This window comes from Prunus mume, linkage group LG8 (assembly GCF_029339155.1).
Source record: "Prunus mume cultivar Tortuosa linkage group LG8, ASM2933915v1, whole genome shotgun sequence".
NCBI lineage: Eukaryota > Viridiplantae > Streptophyta > Magnoliopsida > Rosales > Rosaceae > Prunus > Prunus mume.
In genome coordinates this window covers 2,054,520-2,081,880 of record NC_142705.1, presented here as the reverse complement: position 1 = coordinate 2,081,880, position 27,361 = coordinate 2,054,520, and the positions used below count along the sequence as shown (strand labels likewise).

At 36.3% G+C, this 27,361-nt stretch overlaps 2 long non-coding RNA genes and 2 pseudogenes across 3 annotated transcripts; 3 read left to right on the top strand and 1 right to left on the bottom strand.

Annotated features, from left to right (window-relative positions):
- Nucleotides 1-1,578: 1,578 nt before the first annotated feature.
- On the bottom strand, nucleotides 1,579-3,514 carry LOC148914486 (uncharacterized). The gene is made up of 3 exons (XR_016122900.1): nucleotides 3,078-3,514; nucleotides 2,455-2,506; nucleotides 1,579-2,080 (listed from the first exon to the last, which is right to left on the bottom strand). It is a non-coding gene; the product is annotated as an uncharacterized LOC148914486 (long non-coding RNA).
- Nucleotides 3,515-6,250: 2,736 nt separating this feature from the next.
- LOC148914485 (uncharacterized) lies at nucleotides 6,251-7,520 on the top strand (annotated as a pseudogene).
- A 6,905-nt stretch (nucleotides 7,521-14,425) lies between these two features.
- On the top strand, nucleotides 14,426-15,350 carry LOC148914484 (uncharacterized). The gene is made up of 3 exons (XR_016122899.1): nucleotides 14,426-14,556; nucleotides 14,682-14,727; nucleotides 14,927-15,350. It is a non-coding gene; the product is annotated as an uncharacterized LOC148914484 (long non-coding RNA).
- A 62-nt stretch (nucleotides 15,351-15,412) lies between these two features.
- Nucleotides 15,413-27,269, top strand: LOC103343756 (uncharacterized; annotated as a pseudogene). Its single transcript, XR_016122892.1, has 4 exons — nucleotides 15,413-16,054; nucleotides 17,022-17,298; nucleotides 17,533-26,034; nucleotides 26,833-27,269. The product of XR_016122892.1 is annotated as an uncharacterized LOC103343756 (transcript).
- The last annotated feature ends 92 nt before the right edge of the window (nucleotides 27,270-27,361 follow it).

Here is a 27,361-nt window from a genome sequence, read left to right as displayed (position 1 = left end):
TATGCAGTTGAAACTGAAGCACCCACTATATTACTTGCATGACCAATAGGATGGCATATAGTTCTTTAATTATGTCTAAACTGAATACATTAATATTAAATTAACAAGTCAAAAGAAAAGATTAATAAGAAAGAACTAACACTTGGAAATGGAAGTGGAAGACTTGGGATCAAAACCAATGATCAAGGAATTTTGAATCCAAATCTCTTCAGTGATTTTTCCTTGCCAAGGATTTCTTGACAACATTTTCTGACTGACAAAAAGAGTAGAGTGAATTTTGTCTTGCGTTGAACTATACCTAAGGAGGAATTCCCAATTCAAGAAAAAGGGATCCTAAGATAAAAACGCCTCCCAGCCCAAGTAGGCTACCCACCATACCAGCTACTATCCCACAGCTGCAGTAAGGAAAAATCTGATGCAACTTCCAGTTTGTGATTTCCTTTCCTTTGGATGCAATCTCCCTGGTCCTTTGCATAAGAATTTGGCTTCAAAAAGCGTAACGGAGACTGCAATTAGTACCTACGAAATGATAATATTTATGTTCAACTGGACATCATTCTTTTTATTTATGCTTGAGTGTATATAGTTAAGTGTTTCTGTAGTGTCCGTGAAAGAAATCTTACTACTCTGGTTGTTAACCTTACCTGCAAGGAGTTCAGGACCCAATAATTCAGTTGAATGTTTGCTCTTGAAGACCCAGTTGAGCTAGTGCTTTCCTTTGGCAGAGAGACTAGCCTTTTTCAACTCTTTAAGCTCTGTTCTGATCTGGGCTTTTGCTAAAATGGAGGTGGTTCTTTTTGGGTTGCTCAGAACAGCTTAGATTGCAGCGATACTGCCTATACTCATAGCTTCTGTGCCTTCTTCTAGGTTGAGCTCATTTCATGGAGCTGTTTTGGAATTTGCCAAGAGAGGGAAGATCATGAAATCTTCTTCTCAGGTTAGTGATTGATTGCTTAACATGATTGATTGTGATTGGTTTTTTTGGTTTAGTCTCGCGGCTAAAATTAGAAAACCCGAGTATAGCTGGGCGGCTATACTATTTCTTTTAAATAAATTAAAAAAACGGAGGCTATACTATTTCTTTTTTTAAGAAAAAAAATTTAACCGGGTATAGCCGATCGGCTATACCAGATCGTTTCCCGTATAGCCGAGCGGCTATACTGTGAAAACCGAATATATAGCCGCCCGACTATACTATTTCTTTTTAAAAAAAATTTAGAAAACCCGAGTATAGCCTGCCGGCTATACCATTTCTTTAAAAAAATTTAGCGAAACCGAGTACAGCCGACATTACCAATTATAGCCGCACGGCTATACTATTTCTTTTTAAATAAAATTTAAAAGACCGTGTTTACCCGCTCGGCTATAATATTTCTTTTTAAAAAATTTAAAAAACCGAGTATAGCCGCACGGCTATACGATTTATATTTAAATAAAATTAAAAGACCGAGCTTAACCGCCCGGCTATACCTTTTAAATATGTATTGATCTGTTTGGGTTAATGAAATTATGACTTTCCCCTTTAAATAATTAAATATATTAGAAAAGAAACAATACATGAGTTTTGCACCATTTAGATGAACTCCACAAAATTAGCTCCATCGGCCTTGCCGCCTTCTGTCTGCCTCTCTTGCCTCCGAAAAAATTGTTCCACATTAGAGAACTTCTAAACATCTTTGAATTTTAATAGAAGCGTCTCCTTTACTGTACATGGGTCGCTTCTAAATAGAGCCAGATCATTAACACTGAAGATGATCACCACCCTATCAGAATCACAGACTTGCTGACCATGGGAATCAAAATTTGTCCTTTCACTTTTCACAAAAGGAACCCTTCAGGCTTCTGTTTCCCAGTTCAACTTGCTGCCCCTTATCCAAATGAACTCTTAACAAAGCTTCTTGGTGAATTTTGGGATGCATATGATACACAAGTGACAAAGCTTTCCTCATATTGTTATCATCGCTGCTCCTGACTGGAAATTCAGTTGAAAAAGTATGGAGATTCTAGAACCTGTTGCAAGTCAAAGTCGCCTCTTTCTGGGAGTGGAGGAAAAGTCAATGCTGGATATGATGCTTGGAAACTTTCAAGCAACAAGGAAGAGGCAGAGCTATTAAGATATCGATGGAAATAAACAAATAGTTTAATTCAGGTCTACATATAAAATGTGTGTAAAGCAACTTTCTAAATGCAAGTTCTCAAACAATTAGAAGCAGTTTGACCATTTCATTATATCATAAAGTAAAAATTAGGGAGAAGCTGAATACAGTCTTTCAATGCAAAAGATTTCTACAATGAAGACGCATTGTAAGTTCTCTGTTTGAACCCGTCAAGTGAGTGTACAAAATTTGGAGGAAATGCAGTTCTCTGTTTTCTAACATCTACCTGGAGTAGGAGAATATATCAAATCTATAGCAATTCATAAAAGATAAGGCAAGAGAAGATTTGTAAGCTTACTGAGTTACTCTCCCGTTGCAAAAGTAGTTAAAACCTGAAGTGATGTTCTCATCTGCAACTCCAGGGGAAGAATAGTTAATAAATTGTCACTACAATATTAAAAAATAAGACTGTAGCACCATGTAAGGGGTTGTCTTCTAACAATATGGAAATAAACCTAAAACAACCCTATCCGCATTAACCTCTGAAAAACAGTCTCCTACTTCCAATGAAAATTACTGGTAAAGAAAATTGACATAAAATATTAGAGTATCGAAATTATGATAGAAGAGCATGTGGGTTATCATCTGAGCCCACCTTTACATCAACACAACGCCAAAATCAGTGTATTTCACGGAGAGTGAACAGCAAACAGTTTAAAGAAAGTCAAACAAATCCAACCCCGATGATCATCCAATGAGCAAAGTAAGCCCCTTTTGTCCAGGAAAACCATGAATTCTAAGTCCAAGATCATGACTTCAAACCAAAAATCCACATCCGCGATTGTAAGCACACTAACATTTGTTGAATTGATTACTAATTTACTAGTACATGAAATTTATTTGTTACGAACTTGCCAGAAACACAGTATTGGGAGAAAGAATTGAACTTTTACGTGTGAGGATAGAGAACAACGAGCTTACCAGAAGAAGAGGTGCGGGGTGTGATGAAAACCCTAAATTTTGGGGCCTTCTGGAAATAATGATAAAACAGGTGGATGGTTCAAGACTTGAAGCATAGAAAGGGTAAAGGGTGTGATTGAAACCGAAGTAAAAAACTGGGCCTGAGAAAGAAATGTCAAAAGAGGTTCCTTTGGGATTTAGGGGAATTTGGTTGAAACTTGAAAGGAGCCAAAGGTGCAAGCTTGGAAGCTGGACCATGATCCTATGCTATCCACGAGGCCTTAATAAACCATCATTTCTCACTACCAGAAAAGAAAAAATAAAAAAGGAAAAACAAAAAACAAAAATGAGTCTGGTCAAGGAGGAAGAAAGAAAGGTGAAAGCAATGGCTGGATCCTAAAAAAGCAGAAAAACAAATTTTACAAAATTTCAAGAGTCTTCAACTTCAACTCACATAGCTACAATTATCTCATCCACATTAAACACAAAGTACAGAAAATAAAAGTTGGAAGAAAAAGGCACCTGGATAGAGTTGTTCATCATATCAATAAAACAAAAACTGAAACCACTTAAAAATTGTAGATAACAAAGAAGTTGCCAAAAAATACAGGCTTAGAATGTTCTGATATTCTTGGAACTTACCTGCTCATCTGGCAATGAAGCTGGACCACTAGGTAGCAGTTTATAGTCTTCTCCAGAACCATCTGCAACTAAGGAGATGCGCTCTTTAGAGTTTTCCTTTAGTTGATATTAGTATACTCTAAACTTGGTCTATATATAAGAATGTTTGCTTGGATAAGCACTCACCGCCAGGTTTGGACTTTGATTCCAACTGCTTTTCTACTTCCTGAAATTCATGTGAAACCTCAAATTCCTTGTTATTAGATTGTCAACAGACCATATTCATTGATAGTTCAGGAAATAGTTAAGTGAAAACCTTACCTTCTTCATCATTGCCTCTTCTTCCATGTTTCTATGCCTTTCATTAAAGCTTTTGCTACTGTACCTGCCAGAACTCAGAAGAATATCTAATTAAGATTATTGGGAATATTCAAAGTAAATAAGGAATTTGTGTTCAAAATGTTATTACCTAAGAAGAGAATGATAAGTAGAACTGTGACCGTCCAGTCGGCGAACATGACATTGAAGACAACTTCTATGCTGATGCCTAGCATGAGCATTAGCTGAAAGAGCAATGCCAGATCATAATCTATAAAGGGGCATGTCCAGTGTTGGGTGCCTAAGTCTCAAATTATTGAAGTATACAGTTGAACCTGCAGCACCCATTATCATACCTGCATGACCAATAGGATGACACACAGTTCTTCAATTCTGTCTAAATTGAGTATTAAGATTAAATTAACAAGTTAAAAGAAAAGATTCAAAGGAAAAGTGATTACTAACACTTGGAAATGGCAGTGGAAGACTTGGGATCAAAACCAATGATCAAGCCAAGCATTGCCTCCACCTCCAATCCAACACCTCCCACACTACCCTGCACCAAAGAATCCAACTATTGAGCCAACTACAAATTTCCAACCAAACTCGATCTCCTGAACAACCAAAATATATATGTCAAAGTCAAAATACCACAACACTAGACAGGAAAGTAAGAATCATAAAATCTTAGATGTAATAATTATATCCCCTTTATGCTCTCTCTCTCTCTCTCTCTCTCTCTCTCTCTCTCTATGCGTGTGTGTGTGTGTGTGTGTTCTTGCTGGAGATGCATTAATCGAACTTACTGGTGGAGCAAGTTTGAGTATATGTCTGCACAAAGTTCAGATATGTTCATTCAGTAACAAAAGTTAAAATCATGGTGCTAATAAACCAAAAACTGAACAATATCTAATAAGATTATTGGGAGCGTATTCAAAGTAAATAAGTAATAAGGAATTTGTGTTCAAAATGTTATTACCTAAGAAGAGAATGATAAGTAGAACCATGACCATCCAATCGGCGAACATGACGTTGAAGGCATGATGCAGGATATGGGTGAATTGAGTATTTAGGTAATTTAGCGAAAGCAAAAACAATGGAAAACAGAAAATAGGACTAACAAGGATAGGTCAGGAATCACTCTAGGGGTTTGGCTTCACGCCAAGTGGTCTCCAATCTCTGGAAAATAAACTTTTCTTTATATCTCAGTAACTCTATAATGAATTAAAACCTATAGACATTAGAATAAAAAATTCCCTTGCTAAAACAGAAATTCTAACATAAATAAAAGGCTTATTATCACAAAACGTCCCTAAGGTTTACGAAACTATCAGATTGCATCCTTAATGTTTTTTTTTTGTCATTCGTGGTCCGGTTAGTATGCATGATCACAAATGGTTCCTGCCGTTAGGTTCCGTCAAAAAACTCCGTTAGTTTGCTGACGTGGCATATATGTATATCACAAAATATCCTTGAGGTTCACACACCTATCACAAATGGTCCTTATGAAATTTTTTAATTTTTTAAATTTAAAATTCATAAAATTTTTGTTTTCTTTTTAAAATTTTATGAATTATAATTATTTTAAAAAATATATTAAATTTTAAATACATGTGACACTATATTATTGTAGATATTGGCTCCATATATATGTCACATCAACAAACTAATGAAGTTTTTAAAAATGAAAAAAACTAAAGGTTTAGGGTTCATAAATGGTCCTCAAGATTAAAATCCTTCTATAAATATTTTTCATTTATAAATAATTTTAAAAAGAAAACTAAAATTTTATGAATTTTAAATTTAGAAAAAAACAAATCATAGGGACCATTTGTGATAAGTGTGTAAACCTCAGGGATGTTTTGTGATATATATGTATGCTACGTCAACAAACTAATGAGTTTTTGAGAACCTAACGGCAGGGACCATTTGTGATTGCACATACTAACCTTGAGGACCATAAGTTACACAAAAAAACATTAAGGATGCAAGTAGAAACTTATAAATCCTACTAAAATCTAGAAAACTTAAAAATCTTACTAAAATCTGAAAAACTCAGAGAACAAGTTAGAAACTAGGATCCGGATGATTTTCTTCTTCATGATCTGCTTTACTTTCGTTCTCCACATGACACCTCATTAAAATTTAATCTAATGGATGAGGTCTCTCTTGTGGCTGGACCTGGAGATCAAAATTGAGTTTCAGAGTTGTAGGGTTTTCAATATTTCTCTTCTTTTTGTTAAGTGTATACAAGAATGACTACTGATCGTCTCTCTACCTCATCCGTTGCCGCTGCCGTTGCCAATCAGGATTCGAGTATGGGGGATTTATCTTTGTGTCATGATTTGTTGTGCAATATTTTGTTTAGATTATCACACGAGGATTTGCTGAAATGCAAGATGGTGGCCAAGTCATGTCATCAAATAATCTCTCATGTTTGGTTGCGGAGATTTTGGTCGCGGTTCCTCTTTTAGGTCTTTACAGCTCTGCCCCAACGATGATCGTCTCATCAAATCAACTTTGCCTTTGTAAAAGATTATCCCTTCTTGAAGAAGTCCTGCGATTTCTATTATTTGGTTCGATATCGAAACATATACCTCCGATAATCACAATTGTTGTAATGGGTTAGTTTTGCTGTACAATCCAAGCACTTATCAGTTTTGTGTGTGCAACCCCATCACCAAACAACATGTCTCCATACCTACAACATGTTTACATGAGAATGAGTATTTTTGGGCTGCCTTGGCTTTTGACCCCTATTGAATCGAATCATTTCAGAGTTGTTCGAATTGATTATTCCCGACAACTGACTTCCTTGAACTCAACCTCAACCTCAACCCCGTTGGACATGGTCATGGACATATTTTCATCGCAGTCGAGACAGTGGGTTCGACATGGGTTGCAACCCAACCCGATGTTTATTGAGTTTGCGGGCATTTTGTATACTTGTGCGGGGTGTTATACAGCCTAACTAGTTCAGGGAAAATTTTGTGTATTGACCTCAATACTATTAAAGCTCATGCGTTTGATCTCCCTCATGGGCCTGAGGATGATGATGCTAATGATAAGATGGGTGCAACAACAATGGGAATGGGATGTCTTGGGATCTCAAAGTGTGATAGTTCAAAAACTTTTCGGTTTTGGTCTTATGATGATAGACAATGCACATCTGGTTCCGGTGGTGATCAGTGGACCCTCAGACACAGTGTTTCTGAAGAAGACCTGCAAGATCCGGTTAGGTATCTTTTGATCATGACATATAAAGATCCTGTAATGTCTTCTTTTGATCAGGATGATCTAGTTAAACCTTATGTAATAAGTCCAAATTCTCATGTCATTTTCTTTGGCACTTTAAATTGGATCGGCAGTTGCAATTTTGAAAACCGAAGGGTGGAACTCATCGGTAAAGGAAAATGTACAATAGCTTCACCTGGGTATCACTCTCCTTTCTTTAGACTACGTCCTTGCTTGATACCTTTCTACTGTTTGGGTGAGAGGAATGCCTGCTCTACTCCAATAATGTAAGTTACTGGGTCCTTTACTCTTTTAGTACTTTTCATTTCATGAATTGCAAATCATTATCTCTAAGAAGAGTGTTTCTGAAAACTCAAGGTTGACTAAAATAAGTTGTTAGATTCTGTTGAGGCCCAAAAATCCAAGGGGCTAAGCCCAAATTAATCCTTAGCCCAATATGGGGTAATTGGATGCAAAATAAGCTCAATCGGGATAAAAGAAAATTTATAAAAGCCGCCAACACAAGCTACAAGGCGACAAATCATGCTAAACAAGCACGTGCAAAAGGAGCCAAGGACATACCGATATTACTAGATCACGCTCACATGCTCATTCGGCACTACATGGCCCGACTATAGCTCGTCATGGCATAATAAAACCTCAAGCACGAGCATAGAAATCATGCGCATTCTAATACCAAGCTACGTCACGAGCTTAAGTGGGCCCAAGCCACGAAATTAACCGGGGCTTCTTGAGAAGGTTGTGGTATGGAGGGAAACAAGCAATCACGGGGCCCATTGAGGGTTCAAGGAACGTAGGTTTCAAAGCCACTTGGGGGCTTTGGAACTCAAGCCCGTTCCTAGAACCCAAGCATATGGGTTAGCATGAGAGAGAGGGAGAAAAAATTGACCCATGCTCTAGGAAGACACCAAAGAACCTACCAAGATATTTAGCCCAGCCCACATCAATAGAATTATAGGGAAAGCCTTTCCGACAGCTTGACAAAAGACTGCATCAAGCGATAGAAGCAACAAAGCCAGAGAACCCAATACCATATGCACAAGCCCAAGCCCAGCAACTTGCAAAAATCTGGCGTCAAGCCCTATTCCCGTTTGAATTCCAAACAATGGTCATAAGGGAGCCACGGCAAGACCAGAGGAAATCCATGGGGTGAGAGAAGTATCCATCGGACAAAGGCTCCATCTCTCCTCTTTTCCTCTGTAAGCTCTGCAGGAGAAAACATAAGGAAGCGGTGGCGCCTTCCCCTCTATGGGAAAGCCAGTTTGCGTCAAACCGTTGGAACCATAAAGGATTCCTTACCCATGCTCCTTGGGTGGAAATTCATCAAAATAGAGCTAGGTAGGAGCTGCCAAGGAAAAGGAAGAAAAAACCAGATGAAATTGGAGCTCCTAACGCGCTATAAAGGAGACTTTGGCCACCCAGAAAAAATCATCCCAACTCAACGATCCAGACCTTGACCAAGCTTTGTCAAGCAAATCTGGAATTTTCTCAAGCCACCCAAACCTCTCTTCTGTTCATCTTTCTTTTTCTTAGGATAGAGCTCGCACTGATATTTCCTCCGTAAGAAACCCACGCTGTTTTCTCTCTCTCAAATTGCTAAACTTGTGTAAGCTCAGCTCCCATGCCACATGCTCCTCAAGCTAAGCCATTAATGAAATCCTCATGCTTATTTGGGTGTTAGTGAAGTGATCCTGAGAGTGTTCTTTTAAAATCTCATTAGATTTTCTAAAAACTCTCTTAGGGAGCTTGTTTTCGAACTTCGGGCATTTGGGGATTTTTGCTCATTGCCTTCTCACAGCCAGGCCCATTCGTCACTTTGGAACAAACCCCTGATTCAAACATCTTTTATTATACCTCTGAGGAACTCACATCATCAGTTTGTTTTGATATTGGTTTGGATGCAGACACTTTTTCAGTGTATTACTGTCAAAATGAAGAATAGATATATTCTTAGTTTGAAGGAACATTGAGAATAGATTTTCTTAGTTTGAAGGAATATATAATTTTAAAATAATTTTAAAAAAGTATAGCCGTGCGGCTATACCTTTTATATATGTATTGATTTGTTTGCATTAATGAAATTATGACTTTCCCCCTTAAAAAATTAGATATATTATTTTTTAACAGTATAGCCGTGCGGCTATACTATTTTCAAAAAAAAAAAGAGAGTATATTTCAAGCTTAGTCTAGTGCAGAGTTACATACTAGACTACTGAGACAAACTTGCAAAACGTAGGCCAGCGTCCCTGCATGCAAGAGCTATCATCATCATGTGTAAACCGTCAAGTGAGTACAAAATTTGGAGGAAATGCAATTATCTGTTTTCTAACATCTACTTGGAAGTTGGAATAGGAGAATATATCATATCTATAGCAATTCATAAAAGATAAGGCAAGAGAAGATTTCTAAGCTTATTGAGTTACTCTCCCCTTGCAAGACTAAAACTTGAAGTGATGTTCTTATCTACAACTCCAGGGAAAGAATAGTTAACAAATTACAAATTTATAAATAAACTCAATCCTAGACATGAATTTATAAAAAAAAACCCAACATTGTTTAAAACATAGAAACACACCCAAAAATCAACAATTGTATATTTTTTTGGGTGTGCTTATAATTTGAGTGTGTTTAATAAATGGGTTTTGGGTGTGTTTCTAAAGTGTTTTTCATGTTGGGTTTTTTTTATAATTTCAGCCCATATTTTATAGGCGTATTAGTGAAACTCCCTTAACAAATTGTCACTACAATATTAAAAAATAAAGTTGTAGCACCATGTAAGGGGTTGTCTTCTAGCAATAGTATCGCCTCATGGCCATACTTATGTTGACATATGGCCCATAATTGCTAGGTGGGTCCTTTTATTTATTTATATATAACTATACTCTTTTTTAAAAATTAAAAAAAAAAATAGTATAGCCGCACGGCTATACTCTTCTTAAAAATATTATGGCCGCGCGCCTATACATATTTTGACATGTCGCGCATATATTAGCTAGGTGGGTCCATATTATATTAGTATAGCCGAGCGGCTATACTCGGTTATTTTGATATTTTTTAAAATATCGTAGTCGCGCTATCGTATTTTGACACTTCGCTAGGGTCCTCTCTCTCTCTCTCTCTCTATATATATATATATATATTTATATATATAGTTAATCATTTTATTAGTCTCGAATTTAGACTGATTTGCATTTGAGTACCTATATTTCCAAAATAGTTCCCGTGGTCCTTTAACTTTAGTTTCGTTAGGACAAATGGTTTTGTCAATTTTATTAACTTTTCATTAAATCACGGGGTAAAATGGTATTTACTGTAGACAGTACAGAGAATTTTTTTGTAGTTGGATAATGGTTGGTTATTCTATTAAATTTTCCTACATTTTTCCAAATAACTCAAGAAATAATGACTTTCAGAAGGAACAAAGAAAGTTAATAAACAATCCAGTAGAAGCTTTGAAATTATAACAATTTGGGAGTTACATCGAATCTAGTGAGTTATCCAATCTAATAAAACCTTTGACACTGTCTTTCCTTTGATGCATTATATGATTGGATTACCAATTCAATTTTAATAATTCAGCCATATTTTTATAGGATGCATGGATCCATGTTTTCTTTTTGGCTTTAAGAATTTTAGGTTAAATGAAATTAGCCCATAAGTTTAACAGTACAATCCAGTTAGATGACTATAACAAAGCATTCATAATAAAATACCATGACACATATGCCACCATGCCACACATAACATAACACTACATTGTTTTCTAAAAATAATTGATGGAGAGACGTGCATTGGTTGTCTCTCCACGAAGTTAAAGGACCTCATGACTTATCAACTTGCAAACCAGAGAAGTCATGGTCAAAGCCATCAAGAGTCGATATGCCTTGCCCCATATAATCCTCAACTCTTCCTTTCTATTCAGCTTCTTTCGATGGCAATTTTTGACACAACGTGATACATAATTCGAAATCCGTACTATCAAATTTTTAGGTTTTTTTTGGGGTCAATTCATTATAACCCGTTAAATAAATAGGTGGGTTTCGGGTCAACTCATTAAAAAACCTATGTAACCCATTTATAAAAAGGGTCAACTTACCAACCCACTTAAATACTTATTTAACCCGCTAAAATACCTATTAAATCCGCTAGAATACCTATGTAACATGTCAACCCACTAACCCGTTTCTTTGTGTATTCTTCATTTTTCTTAATTTTTTCTAATTGTTTTTAATTTTTTTAGTGGCTACCACTTAACGGGTCAACTTGAAACCTGCACAAAAAATGAGCGAGTAAACCCAACACGACCGTTTATTAAACAAAAGAGTATACTGAAAAGAGAAGCGAGATTGTTAGGTGAAATGGGTTTGACATTGTTATCTGTGAAAATAATTCTTTATCAGTTTGTTGTGAGAGAAAATAGTTTAGCGTTTGGTAAACTTTTTGTTAAAAATGTTGTTGGTACTAATTTCTGCATAATCAGAAAATAATTCTGTATAATCATTAAACTCAGCGCCTCTTCGAAACTGATTCCTTCATAATCAGAAAATAAAAGCACATCATTAACTGTTTTTCCTTATAACTTTCTCTCACAACAATTTTTAACCATAAGTAATTTTCTCATAACTTACCAAACAAGTTGGGCTTCTCAAAATTTTAAAAAAATCACTTACCACCCTAAATAAGCAATACTAAACAGAACTTTAGTCGACCTTAAAATATGGGAATTTTCAAGTTAAGCCAATAACCATTGCATAATGCATTACATCGCATGTGAGAGCTACTTAACCAATATACTAAAGAAATGGTCGTCTTTATTGGTGGTTGTGTAAGTGGTTGTCTTTATCGTATCTTCTGTGTTGTTCAGGATCGTTGTCTTCTGGGTTGTGTCAAGACTTGGCAATTGGCTGGTTGTGTTGGGTTTTGCTTGGATTCTGGGAATCTTGCTCTTTGTGGAGGATTGTAGCGAGTGTAAAGTTCCATCTTATCTTTGTTTTCAAGCTGATCTTATTAGGTTGACGTAAATCTGATCTTATTAAGTGCTACAGTTAGCAAAATCATAAAGTTTCGCATTTTGATTACAGAAATTTCATGTGGGTTTTACTTTACCAAGTGAAATATAGCTTTAGGGTGCTTTGGATCTTACCAAAGTCTACGTCTTTGGATAATTTTTGGTACTTCATCCTACTCATCGATTAGATTTGACTGGATTTCGTAACTTTCCCCCAGTATTTCTTTGCATTGAGAACGCTCGGTAAGCTGCATTTTCAAGCCTTTGGTAGATTTAAAATTTTTTGAGCTCTTTCCAAGTTCATTGAAGACAAGAAAGAGGAAAAGAAATTGTCATTTTTGGTAGTTAGCCGTAGTTTGGTTTTCGGGAAATTTCTGGACCCAAATGATGGGGGCAAAATCCAGTAAAAACAAGGGTGTTTATGCCTAAGCACAATCATCACCGCCACCTCCCCCCAACCCACAATCCCTTGAGCTCGTACGAGGCAGCCTGACAATCATTTGATGCCACTTTCCAACAGCGCACTAGCAGTGTCATCACCTCACTCTCCACTGGAAGGGGTTGCTGAAGACTCAAAGTTCGGTCCATATGGACTCAAAGAGGTTACTGATATTGTTTGCTTTAAATGAACCAGGAAGGAAGTGGTCAAAATCATTCTAAAATGCAAGAAGGATATATGCAACAGTAAGGAAATGTTATATGCTTTGAGAACAGTCTTCAAACATTGGACTTCTGTACTGCCCTTGAGCAATGTCTCAAGCGTGCGCTCAATAACCAGCTGATAATTCGAGCAGCTCAAAGTTGCGAAGTCAAAGCATCTTTTTCAATACATCTGATGCCGTGGCGGATGAGTTATTGTACAAGCATGCAAAAATCCCTTTGACTGTTTTTCTCAACTGATTCCTCAATTTCGGCTGAACTACTCTCAGCATCTCCAATGATATTTTTTCAGCATCTTTTAAATCTTTTCTCTCACCCTCAGAATCAAAGCATTGAGCTGCAAATCAAAGATTTTTAAATTAGCTACAACATATATTAATTCAAAATCAGCTACTTGTTCCTCGATACTCACCACATCCAAAATTAGCTAGCTTTACTTGGCCATCACACAGAAACACGTTGCAAGCAATATATCACCATGGAAGGATCCGTTTCCATGGAGATATACCAAGCCTTTCATGATACCCTTGGAAATATTCAAGTATGTATCTTCATCCAATTTCCCAGTATCATGCAACAAATCGTCTATAGATCTGTTTGCCAATAAAACGATATGTTAAAAATAAAAATAAAATAAAATAAAACTAATTGACACAACAATTAATTGGCTTTACCTCTCATAGAGTTCCATTTGTATGTACAAATGGGGAACATCAGGCTGTTGTGATGAGCTCTCTTCGGAAATTCCAAAAGTAGGTGGCTCTACCCATGACTAGAATTCAGAAAAAAAAAAAAAAAAAATTATAGACAGACATATGTTAATTTCTTAATACATTTATGTATGCATGTTTACTTGATTAAATTAGGATAGATTGCTCACCGTGTAATAGCGGACAACATTGGAATGCTCAAGCTTGCACATCGCATGAACTTCCCTAAACAATCCAAGCATGTCACATTTAAAACAAGAGTTAATTATAATTACAATATAATATGAGAAGTGCACATAATCAAAATAATATATATATATATATATATATTTTAAAAAGTCAAATACTTACTTAATGACTCTCTCAAAGCTCATGCCGTTTAGACCACTGATTGGGACAATTTTGATGGCATAGAAGTTTTGATCAATCTTGTGCTGGCATTTGTAGGCGCAACCGAATGCACCTTTTCCTAACAAATTCAACTCCCTAAAATCTGAAAGGTATCTGGAAAACTGGATATAGAAGAGGAAAGGAAAAAAAACACACTACGTTAGGAGAATGTATTTGTTCAATTTATAATTTGAACTTATCTAAGCACTTCTAGGCTTACCTTCTCATTCTTAATGACAGGACTCCAAATCATGCATCCGGTAACAGGGCATGTCATCTCCTCCATGCTGGATTAACACCAAGAAATTAATACAATTAATCGGACAGATTAAAAAAACAGTTTTTTATTTGTTTAATTTATTTTACATGTGGCAAGGATTGACTGGTCATTTCAAATCGGTACAATGTACCTTCCGCACCTGATTGGACACCAAAAAGTTGAATACTCATATAAGACCGTGTTCTCTCTTCCTCCCCAATTTCTCAGTCTCTCTCCTCCCTTCGTTTCCCAACCCTAGCCGCAACACTGCCTCTCTTCGTATGTCTCTCTCTCTCTCTCTCGCTGAGATTATTCTTTTGAGATCTTTGTGTGTCTTCCTGCCTTTTCTACTATCGGTATTGATTAAGTTTATCCTTGTTTTCTGTTTTCTTAATGCTTGTCAGGTGGGATTGTTTATCACAGAGCTTAGAGCAATGGCTCCTGCTAAAGGTACCTCCTTTCTCATGGAACTGATATATTTTGTATAATACCCAGAAAAGGAAGAAAACAAAAAAAAGAATGTGAGCTTCATAGCTTTCTCGTTCTTCTAATTTTCTTGTTGTTTATTGGTATTAGTTCTTTTGATTGTTAGTGTTTGATGTTTGAATGCTGGGCTTGATTGGTTGGACAATTTCATATCTCCCTGTAGAAAACTCGTCCAAAAGGAGGCTTCTTTCTCTTCTTCACCCAAAAACTATGCCATCTCTCAACCCAGACCCTTGTCTGCCCCTTCTTCTCCGTGGCTCACCCCTATTTTCTGGGGCTGCCTCTCAGCCTGTTGTTCTGATTTTGGCTAGATCTCCCACATTTGGACCATTGTTGTATGTGTTCTTGATGAGGTTTGGTGGTGGATCTAGGTAGATCTCCTTTGGATCTATTTTCTGTGGAGGTGTAGTTGTTGGATCTAGGTAGGTCTAGATAGATCTTCCATCTATGGTATTGTGGGAACACTGCCTCTCTTCATATGTCTCTCTTTCTATGAGATTATTCTTTTGAGATCTTTGTGTGTCTTCCTGCCTTTTCTACTATCGGTATTGATTAAGTTTATCCTTGTTTTCTGTTTTCTTAATTATTGTCAGGTAGGATTGTTTATCACAGAGCTTAGAGCAATGGCTCCTGCTAAAGGTACCTCCTTTCTCATGGAACTGATATATTTTGTATTATACCCAGAAAAGGAAGAAAAAAAGAATGTGGGTTTCATGGCTTTCTCGTTCTTCAAATTTTCTTGTTGTTTATTGGTTTTGGTTCTTTTGATTGTTCAAGTGTTTAATGTTTGAATGCTGGTTGGTGGACAATTTCATATCTCCCTATAGAAAACTCGTCCAAAAGGAGGCTTCTTTCTCTTCTTCTCCCAAAAACTATGCCCTCTCTCAACCCAGACCCTAGTCTGCCCCTTCTTCTCCGTGTCTCACCCTTATTTCTTGGGGCTGCCTCTCAGCATGTTCTGATTTTGGCTAGATCTCCCACATTTGGACCATTGTTGTATGTGTTATTGATGAGGTTTGGTGGTAGATCTAGGTAGATTTCCTTTGGATCTATTTTCTGTGGTGGTGTAGTTGTTGGATCTAGGTAGATCTTCCATCATATGGTATTGTGGGAACACTGCCTCTCTTCATATGTCTCTCTCTCAATGAGATTATTCTTATGAGATCTTTGCGTGTCTTCCTGCCTTTTCTACTATTGGTATTGATTAAGTTTATCCTTGTTTTCTGTTTTCTTAATGCTTGTCAGGTACGATTGTTTATCACAGAGCTTAGAGCAATGGCTCCTCCTAAAGGTACCTCCTTTCTCATGGAACTGATATATTTTGTATAATACCCAGAAAAGGAAGAAAAAAAAGAATGTGGGTTTCATAGCTTTTTCGTTCTTCTAATTTTCTTGTTGTTTATTGGTATTGGTTCTTTTGATTGTTCAAGTGTTTGATGTTTGAATGCTGGGCTGGATTGGTTGGACAATTTCATATCTCCCCATAGAAAACTCGTCCAAAAGGAGGCTTCTTTCTCTTCTCCCAAAAACTATGCCCTCTCTCAACCCAGACCCTAGTCTGCCCCTTCTTCTCTGTGTCTCACCCTTATTTTTTGGGGCTGCCTCTCAGCCTGTTTTTCTGATTTTGGCTAGATCTCCCACATTTGGACCATTGTTGTATGTGTTCTTGATGAGGTTTGGTGGTAGATCTAGGTAGATCTCCTTTGGATCTATTTTCTGTGGAGGTGTACACCAAATCACAGATCACAGGTACACCAGGAGTCGCAAAACTATGCGATTACTGACTTATTATTTTCTTCTGATTACATCAAATTAAGATCGCTGCGAAGGGCTCTGTTAATGAGTGTTTTTAGGGTTTATGTTGGGTTAGCTGGACTGGATAGGGTTCTTTTAATTGTGTTGGTTGTGTCTCTGTGTGTGATCTGCTTTTTTTCTGCTATGAATCTGGGGCTTTTAGTTTTAGTTTTTAGTTGTTTTTTTTTTATATTTATGGAAATACTCCTTTGGATAGTGAATATTGGGGTTTTCTAGGATTATGCATTATAGCGTATTCCATTGTATCTTAGATATCCAATCTTAGGAAAGCTTGTTGATATTTACTAGCACTTGAACTTCCGGTTTATTTTTGTGAAGGATAATAGACTCCTTTCCTTACTTCTGATAAAATAGTTATTTCAATATCTTTCTGAAAATGGTGTATATTAGCTTCATTTCATGCGTTATTTTAAGGTACAGTGATCTGACGGTCTCTTTTGCAGCATGGCTCTCGTGGCTATGAGAGAGAATATTCAGATTAGAGAAAAGGGGCGTGATAAGGATATGGACGGGGACAGAGATAGGACAAAGATAGGGAAAGGGACAGAGACAGGAATAGGGAATAGGGAAAAGGGACCGAGATAGAGAAAGAGAAAGGTCTCGAGACAGGGATCATGATCGTCGTCATAGGGACCGCCACAGGGATCGTGAGAGAAGCGAGCAGAGGAGAGATAAGGACGACGTCGATGATGATCACTACCGTGTTCGGGACTCTGATAGGTATGAATATTTTTTAGCTAGTTATTTACTTGTAAAATGAATGTTCTGTTGTGTACTGTCATCTGAGTTAGATGCAATCTGGAATTTTTTATATTGATAGTAACTAGTGTGTGAATTAATCAGGGGAAGCTTGTCTGTTTTTTAAATTTCTTTATTCTTGAAACAAATCCTTTGAATTCTTGCGTTCTTATTTCTGTTATGATTATTATGATTATTTATGAATTGATTTTACAGGTGGAGGGATTATGACAGAGACGGGGAGGATAGGCAAAATAGGTTCCAAGTCTCAGTTTCGTTTGAGGGGTAGATCTGAGCACAAATCCAGATTGAGTTCACATTCTCGTTCACGATAAAAAAGGTAGTTATTTGAGAGATTAGTTTGTGAATGTGGATCAAAAAATGTGTTTGAATCACTTTCTTAAGGACTCCTATCTCCTGTAGCAAAGCCTAAATTTGGATTAAATGTCTATTACCTGTAGTGGCTTAAATTTGTAGGTCATGATCAATTTGGGGTTTAGGGTTTAGGATCTTGTTTTAGTTTCAATCTTAGCATAACAAATAAAAAATATACACTGAAGCACTCAAATCAATATTCAATTCATTTTCCGTAACAAATATTCAAGACGAATCGGAAATATACATAGAATAATTCAGTAACAGATTGGAATTAAATCGATTATAACCAGGAAATGAAAATAAAGTTGAACTTACAGAGATTCTTGCTTTGAGAAGCTCAAAGGTCGTCAGAAAACCTTCAAATTCTTGTTTTAGTTTCAATCTGAGCATAACAAATCAAAAATATACACTGAAGCACTCAAATCAATATTCAATTCATTTTCCGTAACAAATATTCAAGACGAATCGGAAATATACATAGAATAATTCAATAACAGATTGGAATTAAATCGATTATAATCAGGAAATGAAAATAAAGTTGAACTTACAGAGATTCTTGCTCTGAGAAGCTCAAAGGTCGTCAGAAAACATTCAAATTCTTGCTTTCTGAATTGGAGGGAAACCAATCGGAGTGGTTTAGTCCCATTTAGCATTCGGGTCATGACTCACCCGCGAAACCCGACCCGGCACATTGTTAATTATTGTTGCAACAAAAGTTGTAAAAATGGTCTCCAAGGGACTCGAACACTGGTCATAAGGCTGCTAGCACCGGTGGTAGACCACTACGCTGACACGTTATTTTGTTTTATTTTCGATTTTGTAATTTAAGATCCATCAATATTTAGTCTTCATTGCATGGATCATCATTGTCATAAAATAATGGGTTAATGATAGTTTAGTGTTCTTTGGTTACACTCTTTTAAGTCATATTAATCCATATATTTTTAATTTTTACAATTGAACACCCTAGTCTTTAAAATTTTTTACAATGTGATTTTACCGTTAGGAATTCTGGTTATTATTTTAAGGATGAACAAAATTCAAAGTAATAGTGCGCCCCTGAAAATGCAAAGGAATTAGAAGATTGAACTCGACTATATTTCTAGTGATGATCTTATCTTTTGAAAAGCTTATTTAGTTATACAGAACTACATAGTAAAATAACTTACCTTACCTTAACAATGTGAACAATAAGAAAAGCCACCGAGACATACACGAGCATCGATAACTCCTTCCAGTAAATGTTGTGTGATATAGGTACCTGGACAGAGTTGTTCACAAATTCAATAAGACATAATCTGAAACAACTTCAAAATTGCTGATACCCAACAACTTGGAACTGACCTGCTCATCTTGCAATGAAACCATCTGCAACAAAGGAGACGTGCGCTTTAGAGTTTTCTTTTAGTTCATATTAGTGCATAATCTCTAAAACTTGGTCTATATATACACTCACCGCCACATTTGGAAACCAATTCCAACTGCTTTTCTGCTTCCTGAAAGTCATGTGAAACCTCAAATTCCTTGTTAGTACGTTGGTAACAGACCCTACTCATTGATAACCCAGGGGATCTGGATAGTTGTGTGAAAATCTTACCTTCTTCATCATTGTCTCTTTCTTCCATGTTTATATGCCTTTCATTAAAGCTTTTGTTGCTGTACCAGCCAGAACTCAGAAGAATATCTAATAAGATTATTGGGAGTGTATATTCTGTAGACACTACAGAGAATTTTTTTTTAGTTCGATAATGGTTGGTTATTCTATAAAATTTTCCTACATTTTTCCAAATAACTCAAGAAATAGTGACTTTCAGAAGGAACAAAGAAAGTTAACTAACAATCCAGTAGAAGCTTTGAAATTATAACAAAATAGTTCAAATGTTTGGTATTGATAGCATTTTTATGCCAAGTTTTGAAGTTTCTAGAGGACGATTAAGCGCAATATATGTAAAGATTTGATGTGCTTTTCTTTTAGTTGTGTTCATATTCCATTTTATGAGTTCAGCTCTCAAAGTAAAAAACTAGTTAGGAAATTGTGGTCAAAATGTTGTTACCTAAGAAGAGAATAATAAGTACAACGGTGACCATCCAGTCAGCGAACATGACTTTGAAGGCAACTCCTGTGCTGATGCCCAGCATGAGCATTGGCTGAAAGAGAAATGCCAGATCATAATCTATAAGGGCATGTCCAGTGTTGTGTGCGTTAAGTCTCAAATTAAGTATACAGTTGAAACTGAAGCACCCATTATCATACCTGCATGACCAATAGGATGGCATATAATTCTTTAATTCTGTCTAGACTGAATACATTAAGATCAAATTAACAAGTTAAAAGAAAAGATTAATAAGAAAGATGATTACTAACACTTGGAAATGGCAGTGGAAGACTTGGGATCAAAACCAATGATCAAGGAATTTTGAATCCAAACCTCTTCAGTGATTTTTCCTTGCCAAGGATTCTTGACAAGATTTTGACTGACAAAAAGAATAGAGTGAATTTTGTCTTGCGTTGAACTATACCTGAGCAGGAATTCCCAATTCAAGGAAAAAGGGTCCCAAGATGAAACCGCCTCCCAGCTACAATCCCACTGCTGCAGTAAGGTAAAATCTGATGGAACTTCCAGTTTGTGATTTCCTTTCCTTTGAATGCAATCACCCAGGTACCTTTGCATAAGAATTTAGCTTCAAAGAGCATAACGGAGACTGCAATTGGTACCTACGAAATGATAATATTTATGTTCAACTGGACATCATTCTTTTTATGCACGCTTGAGTGTATATAGTTATGTGTTTCTATAGTGTCCGTTGAAGAAATCTTACTGCTCTGGTTGTTAACCTTACTGCATGGAGTTCAGGACCCAATAATTCAGTAAGAAAAGTTAAAATCATGGTGCTTTGGAAGCAAATACAGAGGTATTAGAAAGATGGAATTTGATTGCGTTGCTAGTGATGATCATATCTTTTGGAGAGCATTTTAATAAGGTCCGGTATGCAAATAGATGAGTTCCTAGAAAAGTTTCTTTAGTTGTACAGAACTACAGAGTAAAATAACTTAACAATCTGAACAATAAGAAAAGTCACCCAGACATGCACAAGCATCAATAACTCCTTAAAGTAAACGTGTGTGATATAGGCACCTGGATGGAGTTGTTCATCATATCAATAAAACAAAAACTGAAACCACTTAAAAATTGCAGATAACAAAGACGTTGCAAAATAATACAGGCTTAGAATGTTCTAATATTCTTGGAACTTACCTGCTCATCTGGCAATGAAGCTGGACCACTAGGTAGCAGTTTATAGTCTTCTCCAGAACCATCTGCAACTAAGGAGATGTGCAGGTTAGAGTTTTCTTTTAGTTGATATTAGTATACTCTAAACTTGGTCTATATATAAGAATGTTTGCTTGGATAAGCACTCACCGCCAGGTTTGGATTCCGATTCCAACTGCTTTTCTGCTTCCTGAAAGTCATGTGAAACCTCAAATTCCTTGTTATTAGATTGTCAACAGACCATATTCATTGATAGTTTAGGAAATAGTTAAGTGAAAACCTTACCTTCTTTATCATTGTCTCTTCTTCCATGTTTCTATGCCTTTCATTAAAGCTTCTGCTGCTGTACCTGCCAGAACTCAGAAGAATATCTAATAAGATTATTGGGACTATTCAAAGTAAATAAGGAATTTGTGTTCAAAATGTTATTACCTAAGAAGAGAATGATAAGTAGAACTATGACCATCCAGTGGGCGAACATGACATCGAAGAGAACTCCTATGCTGATGCCTAGCATGAGCATTGGCTGAAAGAGCAATGCCAGATCATAATCTATAAAGGGGCATGTTCAGTGTTGGGTGCCTAAGTCTCAAATTGAAGTATACAGTTGAAACTGAAGCACCCATTATCATACCTGCAGGACCAATAGGATGGCATACAGTTCTTCAATTCTGTCTAAATTGAATATATTAAGATTAAATTAACAAGTTAAACGAAAAGATTCAAAGGAAAAGTGATTACTAACACTTGGAAATGGCAGTGGAAGACTTGGGATCAAAACCAATGATCAAGGCAAGCATTGCCTCCACCTCCAACACCTCCCACACTACCCAATGCTGCACCAAAGTATCCAACTATTGAGCCAACTACAAATTTCCAACCAAACTCGATCTCCTGAACAACCAAAATATATATGTCAAAGTAAAAATACCACAACACTAAACAGGAAAGGAAGAATCATAAATTCTTGGATGTAATAATTATACTCTCTCTCTCTCTCTCTCTCTCTCTCTCTCTCTCTCTCTCTCCCCCTATGTGTGTGTGTGTGTGTGTGTGTGTGTGTGTGTGTGTGTGTTCTTGCTGGAGATGCATTAATCAAACTCACGGGTGGAGCAAGTTTGAGTATATGTCTGCACAAAGTTCAGATATGCTCATTCAGTAACAAAAGTTAAGATCATGGTGCTAATAAACCAAAAACTGAACAATATCTAATAAGATTATTGGGAGAGTATTCAAAGTAAATAAGTTATAAGGAATTTGTGTTCAAAATGTTATTACCTAAGAAGAGAATGATAAGTAGAACTGTGACCATCCAATCGGCGAACATGACGTTGAAGGCATGATGCAGGATATGGGTGAATTGAGTATTTAGGTAATTTAGCGAAAGCAAAAACAATGGAAAATAGAAAATAGGACGAACAAGGATAGGTCAGGAATCACTCCAGGGGTTTGTCTTCACACCAAGGGCATGTTTACGTATCAGTAATGGGTATGGGAGGAAATGGAATGATTTCCATTCCTGATTTTTCCTGCATTTACTTGCAATCATGAATGAAAAAATAAGTGGGACCCACCTCAAAATCCGTAATCACATCCCCTCAAAACTAGGTATCAAATCAACTAGGGGGGAGTAGTCGATACGATTCTCGTTCCTGTTTTCTCTTATTAACTTCAAAAAATACCCTTACCACTTTACTATAATTCCAAAACACTCCAAACCCTAAAAAAAAATAAAAACTCACGCCAAGAAGTTCCAAGACGCTCAAACTTCTTTTTCACGTTAGCGTTGTAGACACAACCTCCCAGAAGCACAACAACGCCTTGTGCTATGTAAGTCATTCTATCTATCTATCTATCTATCTATCTATCTATCTTCTTCTTCTATCCTCTGTCTTCACATTCACCACAAAACAAAGTACGATCATGGATAAAGACTTTTGTGGAGATTATATATCTTTTTTTTTTTTTGGTAGTATGAAGATTATGTATTTAATCGTATGAAGATTGTGTAGGTTATTGTTATTTGATTGTTAGTTACGTATGTGAAAGATATATATTTATATTTATATTTATTTCGTTTGAAATTGGCTCTGGACAATGGTGTTATTAACATTATCATTGAACTGGGCTCTTGTTGTTCATCTTGTTTAACATATTGATTCCTCATGTTCACACCACCTTACTGGTTTGCTGCAGGATTAGTTTGGTCTCCTTATCCAATTTGAGAATTATATATGTGTTGTGGTGAAAATGTGTAGGGCATTTTAGTAATCAAATTAATTTGGATTTTGATTCATGAAAATTAGTAAACAATAACAATGGAAATCAACCCCATTCTTTTGCTAATTCCATATGTTTAGTAAACAGCTTTATGTGAATGATTCTTTCCATACCGATTCAGTAGTTCCCCGATTCCTAAATTTTCTGATTCTATACTTTCTCCATTACTGATACGTAAACATGCCCCAAGTAGTCTCTAATCTTTGGAAAATAAACTTTTCTTTATATCTCAATAACTCTATAATGAATTAAAACCTATAGACACTGAATAAAAAAATCCCTTGCTAAAACAGAAATTCTAACCTAAATAAAACAGGAAACTTATAAATCCTCCTAAGGCAATAGAATAAAAAAAATCCCTTGCTAAAACAAAAATTCTAACATAAATAAAATAGGAAACTTATATAAATCCTACTAAAATCTGGAAAACTTAAATATCTTACTAAAATCTGGAAAACTCAGAGAACAAGTTAGAACCAACTAGGATCCGGATCCTCTACTATGATTTTCTCTGTCATGATGATCTGCTTTACTTTCCTTCTCCACATGACACCTCATTAAAATTTAGGGAGTTTCACTAAAACACCCAAAATGGGGGTTGAAATTATAAAAAAACCCAAACACTATTTAAACATATAAACACACCCAAAACTCATCATTACACACACTCAAAACTCATTTATAAACACACCCAAAAAGTTGACTTTGGGGTTAATTTTGGGTGTGTTTCTATGTTTAAATAGTGCTTGGGTTTTTTTATAAATACATGTCTAGGATTGGGTTTATTTATAAATTTGTATAAAATTTAATCTAATGGATGTAAGCCGGACCCATCATCCACAAAATAAAAATCCAATTTACACTTAATTAAAATATGAAAATAAAAACCCAATTTACACCTAATGGGTTTGACAACGGAAAGCAAATTATATGCTGATGCCTTCTTTTGTGATCTTGAGAAGTGGCTGATTCCGCTTTGCGGAATGCAAGTAATTTTGATCAAAATAAATAAACAATCACCGGTTCACCAATTTTGGCAACAAAAAAAATAATCACCGGTTCAATAATAATTTTGAATTCTTCCCGCTTGGCCCGGACGACTAATCAGCGGCCCAATTGGAGAGACACCACATTTGAGTACATGACAAAATTGAGCAAGGAATACATTTCCTAATCGCTCCCAAAATAATTAAAGAAGATAGTTGGTTTGTTTCCTACCAAAAACAGAAAATATGATTATAATAAGACTCTATCTCATTACACCGTCAAAAAGAAATAAATTCAAATCCAAATAGGAGGAGGATTTGGTACTCAGCCAGCCTTCCTTTTATAGTTAGTTTTCCATCTACATATCAATCAACTTATTGTGGCTGGACCTGGAGATCAAAATTGAGTTTCAGAGTTGTAGGGTTTTCAATATTTCTCTTCTTTTTGTTAAGTGTATACAAGAATGACTACTGATCGTCTCTCTACCTCATCCGTTGCCGCTGCCATTGCCGATCAGGATTCGGGTATGGGGGATTTATCTTTGTGTCATGATTTGTTGTGCAATATTTTGTTTAGATTATCACACAAGGATTTGCTGAAATGCAAGATGGTGGCCAAGTCATGTCATCAAATAATCTCTCATGTTTGGTTGCGGAGATTTTGGTCGCGGGTTCCTCTTTTGGGTCTTTACTTCTGTACTCTGCCCGAACCTGATGATACGGATCATCAAATCAATTTTGCCTTTGTACAAGATTATCCCTTCTTGAAGAAGTCACTGCCTGATTTCTATTATTTGGTTCGATTTCAGAGACGCAATACCTCCGATAATCACCTGGACTGTTGTAATGGGTTAGTTTTGCTGTACAATCCAAGCACTTATCAGTTTTGTGTGTGCAACCCCATCACCAAACAACACGTATCCATACCTACAACATGTTTACATGAGAATGAGTATTTTTGTGCTGCCTTGGCTTTTGACCCTATTGAATCGAATCACTTCAGAGTTGTTCGAATTGATTATTCCCGACAACTGACTTCCTTGAAATCAACCTCAACCCCGTTGGACATGGTCATAGGTCATGGACATCTTTTCTTCGCAGTCGAGGCAGTGGGTTCGACATGGGTTGCAACTCGACCCAATGTTTATTGAGGGGTTCAAAACTTTCAAGCTTTGCAGGCATTTTGTATACTTGCGCGGGGTGTTATACAGCCTAACTAGTTCAGGGAAAATTTTGTGTATTGACCTCAACACTATTGAAGCTGGTGCGTTTGATCTCCCTCATGGGCCTGAGGATGATGATGCTGATGCTGATGATAAGATGGGTGCAACAACAATGGGAATGGGATGTCTTGGGATCTCAAGGGGCCTTGTTTGTTATGTAAAGCGTGATAGTTCAAAAACTATTCGGTTTTGGTCTTATGATGATCGACAATGCACATCTGGTTCCGGTAGTGATCAGTGGACTCTCAGACACAGTGTTTCTGAAGAAGTCCTGCAAGATCGGGTTATGTGTCTTTTAATCATGACATATTTAATCATGACACATGAGTATGAGGATGATTCTGATGAGGATGATCCGATTAAACCTTATGCAATATGTCCAAATTCTCATGTCCTTTTCTTTGGCACTTTAAATTGGATCGGCAGTTGCAATTTTGAAAACCAAACGGTGGAACTCATCGGTAAAGGAAAAAGTACAATAGCTTCACCTGGTTATCACTCTCCTTTCTTTACACTACGTCCGTGCTTGATACCTTTCTACTGTTTGGGTGAGAGGAATGCCTGCTCTACTCCAATAATGTAAGTTGACTGGGTCCTTTATTTACTCTTTTAGTACTTTTCATTTCATGAATTGCAAATCATTATCTCTAAGAAGAGTGTTTTTGAAAACTCAATATTGACTAAAATAAGTTGTTACATTCAAACTTCTCTTTTTATACCAACTCAAACTCATATTTTCAAAATTTAATTAATTTTTTAAAATGCTTTGAGAGTAATATTAAAAGGTGCTTTCTTTGGAAGAACTCACATCATCAGTTTGTTTTGATAATTGCTTTCGGATGCAAACACTTTTTCAGTGTATTACTGTCAAAATGAAGAATATATATTTTCTTAGTTTGAAGGAATATTGAGAGTAGATTTTCTATGTTTGAAGGAACATTGGGAATAGATTTTCTTAGTTTGAAGTCATTTTCTTAGTTTATTGGTGAATCTTTTGCTTGATTTGGTTTTCTAGAACTGATAAATACATGAACTCAGTGGGAACTGTAAAATACCATCTTTTGCCTCTACATATATATAGGTAATCAAGTAGAGAAGCACATAATTCGATTAGGTGTAAGACAAGAGTAGCATTATTTCTTCATCAATCGGTAATTTTATTGGTTATATTAACTGATCACAAGACATGAGGAAGAATATATTGTTCATAATTGAGCAAACTATGTAGTGTAGGCTATATATTTGTGATGTAGTTAGGCAGGTAAATAAGCTTGAGTTTTCCTTTGTTGTTTTTCCTCAATCTTAATTTGGTGCATTGATCACTTGTATGCTCTTCATCCTCGATCTTAATTTGTTCGTGTTTTCCTTCCTAAACAGACCAGAAGGTGTCGCCAAAGGAGTAGAGATTCTGAGTGCGGAAGTAGCATGTCAATGTGATGAACAAAAACATAGAGATATTCGAGCCGTGCGCATTAATAACTCATTCCCTATTGAGAACAAATCACCGTTTGTTTTTCCTAGTGAAATGCAATTATGTGCAGCGATGGAGGAAATGCAACAACTCTAAGAGACACCCACAAGAAGCACAACCCCACCCCAAACTCTCCGCCAGTCCACAGCCTTCTTACCTCAAAGACATCAACCCTAGAAGTAGAAGGTTGACTAAATTAGGCATCAACCCACAAGTATTGTCATGATTTGTCGTTATTTATTTGATTATTATATATGATTTGGATCATAGTTTGATGCTAGCTTTGTCTGTTTGTTGATTAAAGATTAGTACTATTGGTTTTAATTTGAATATAGGTTCATAATTGATCTTTTGTTGGGATGTTAATTATTTTCTTTTTTATTCATACTGTTGAATTTGTTCGATATCTTATATGGGGAGATGTTCAATTTCCAA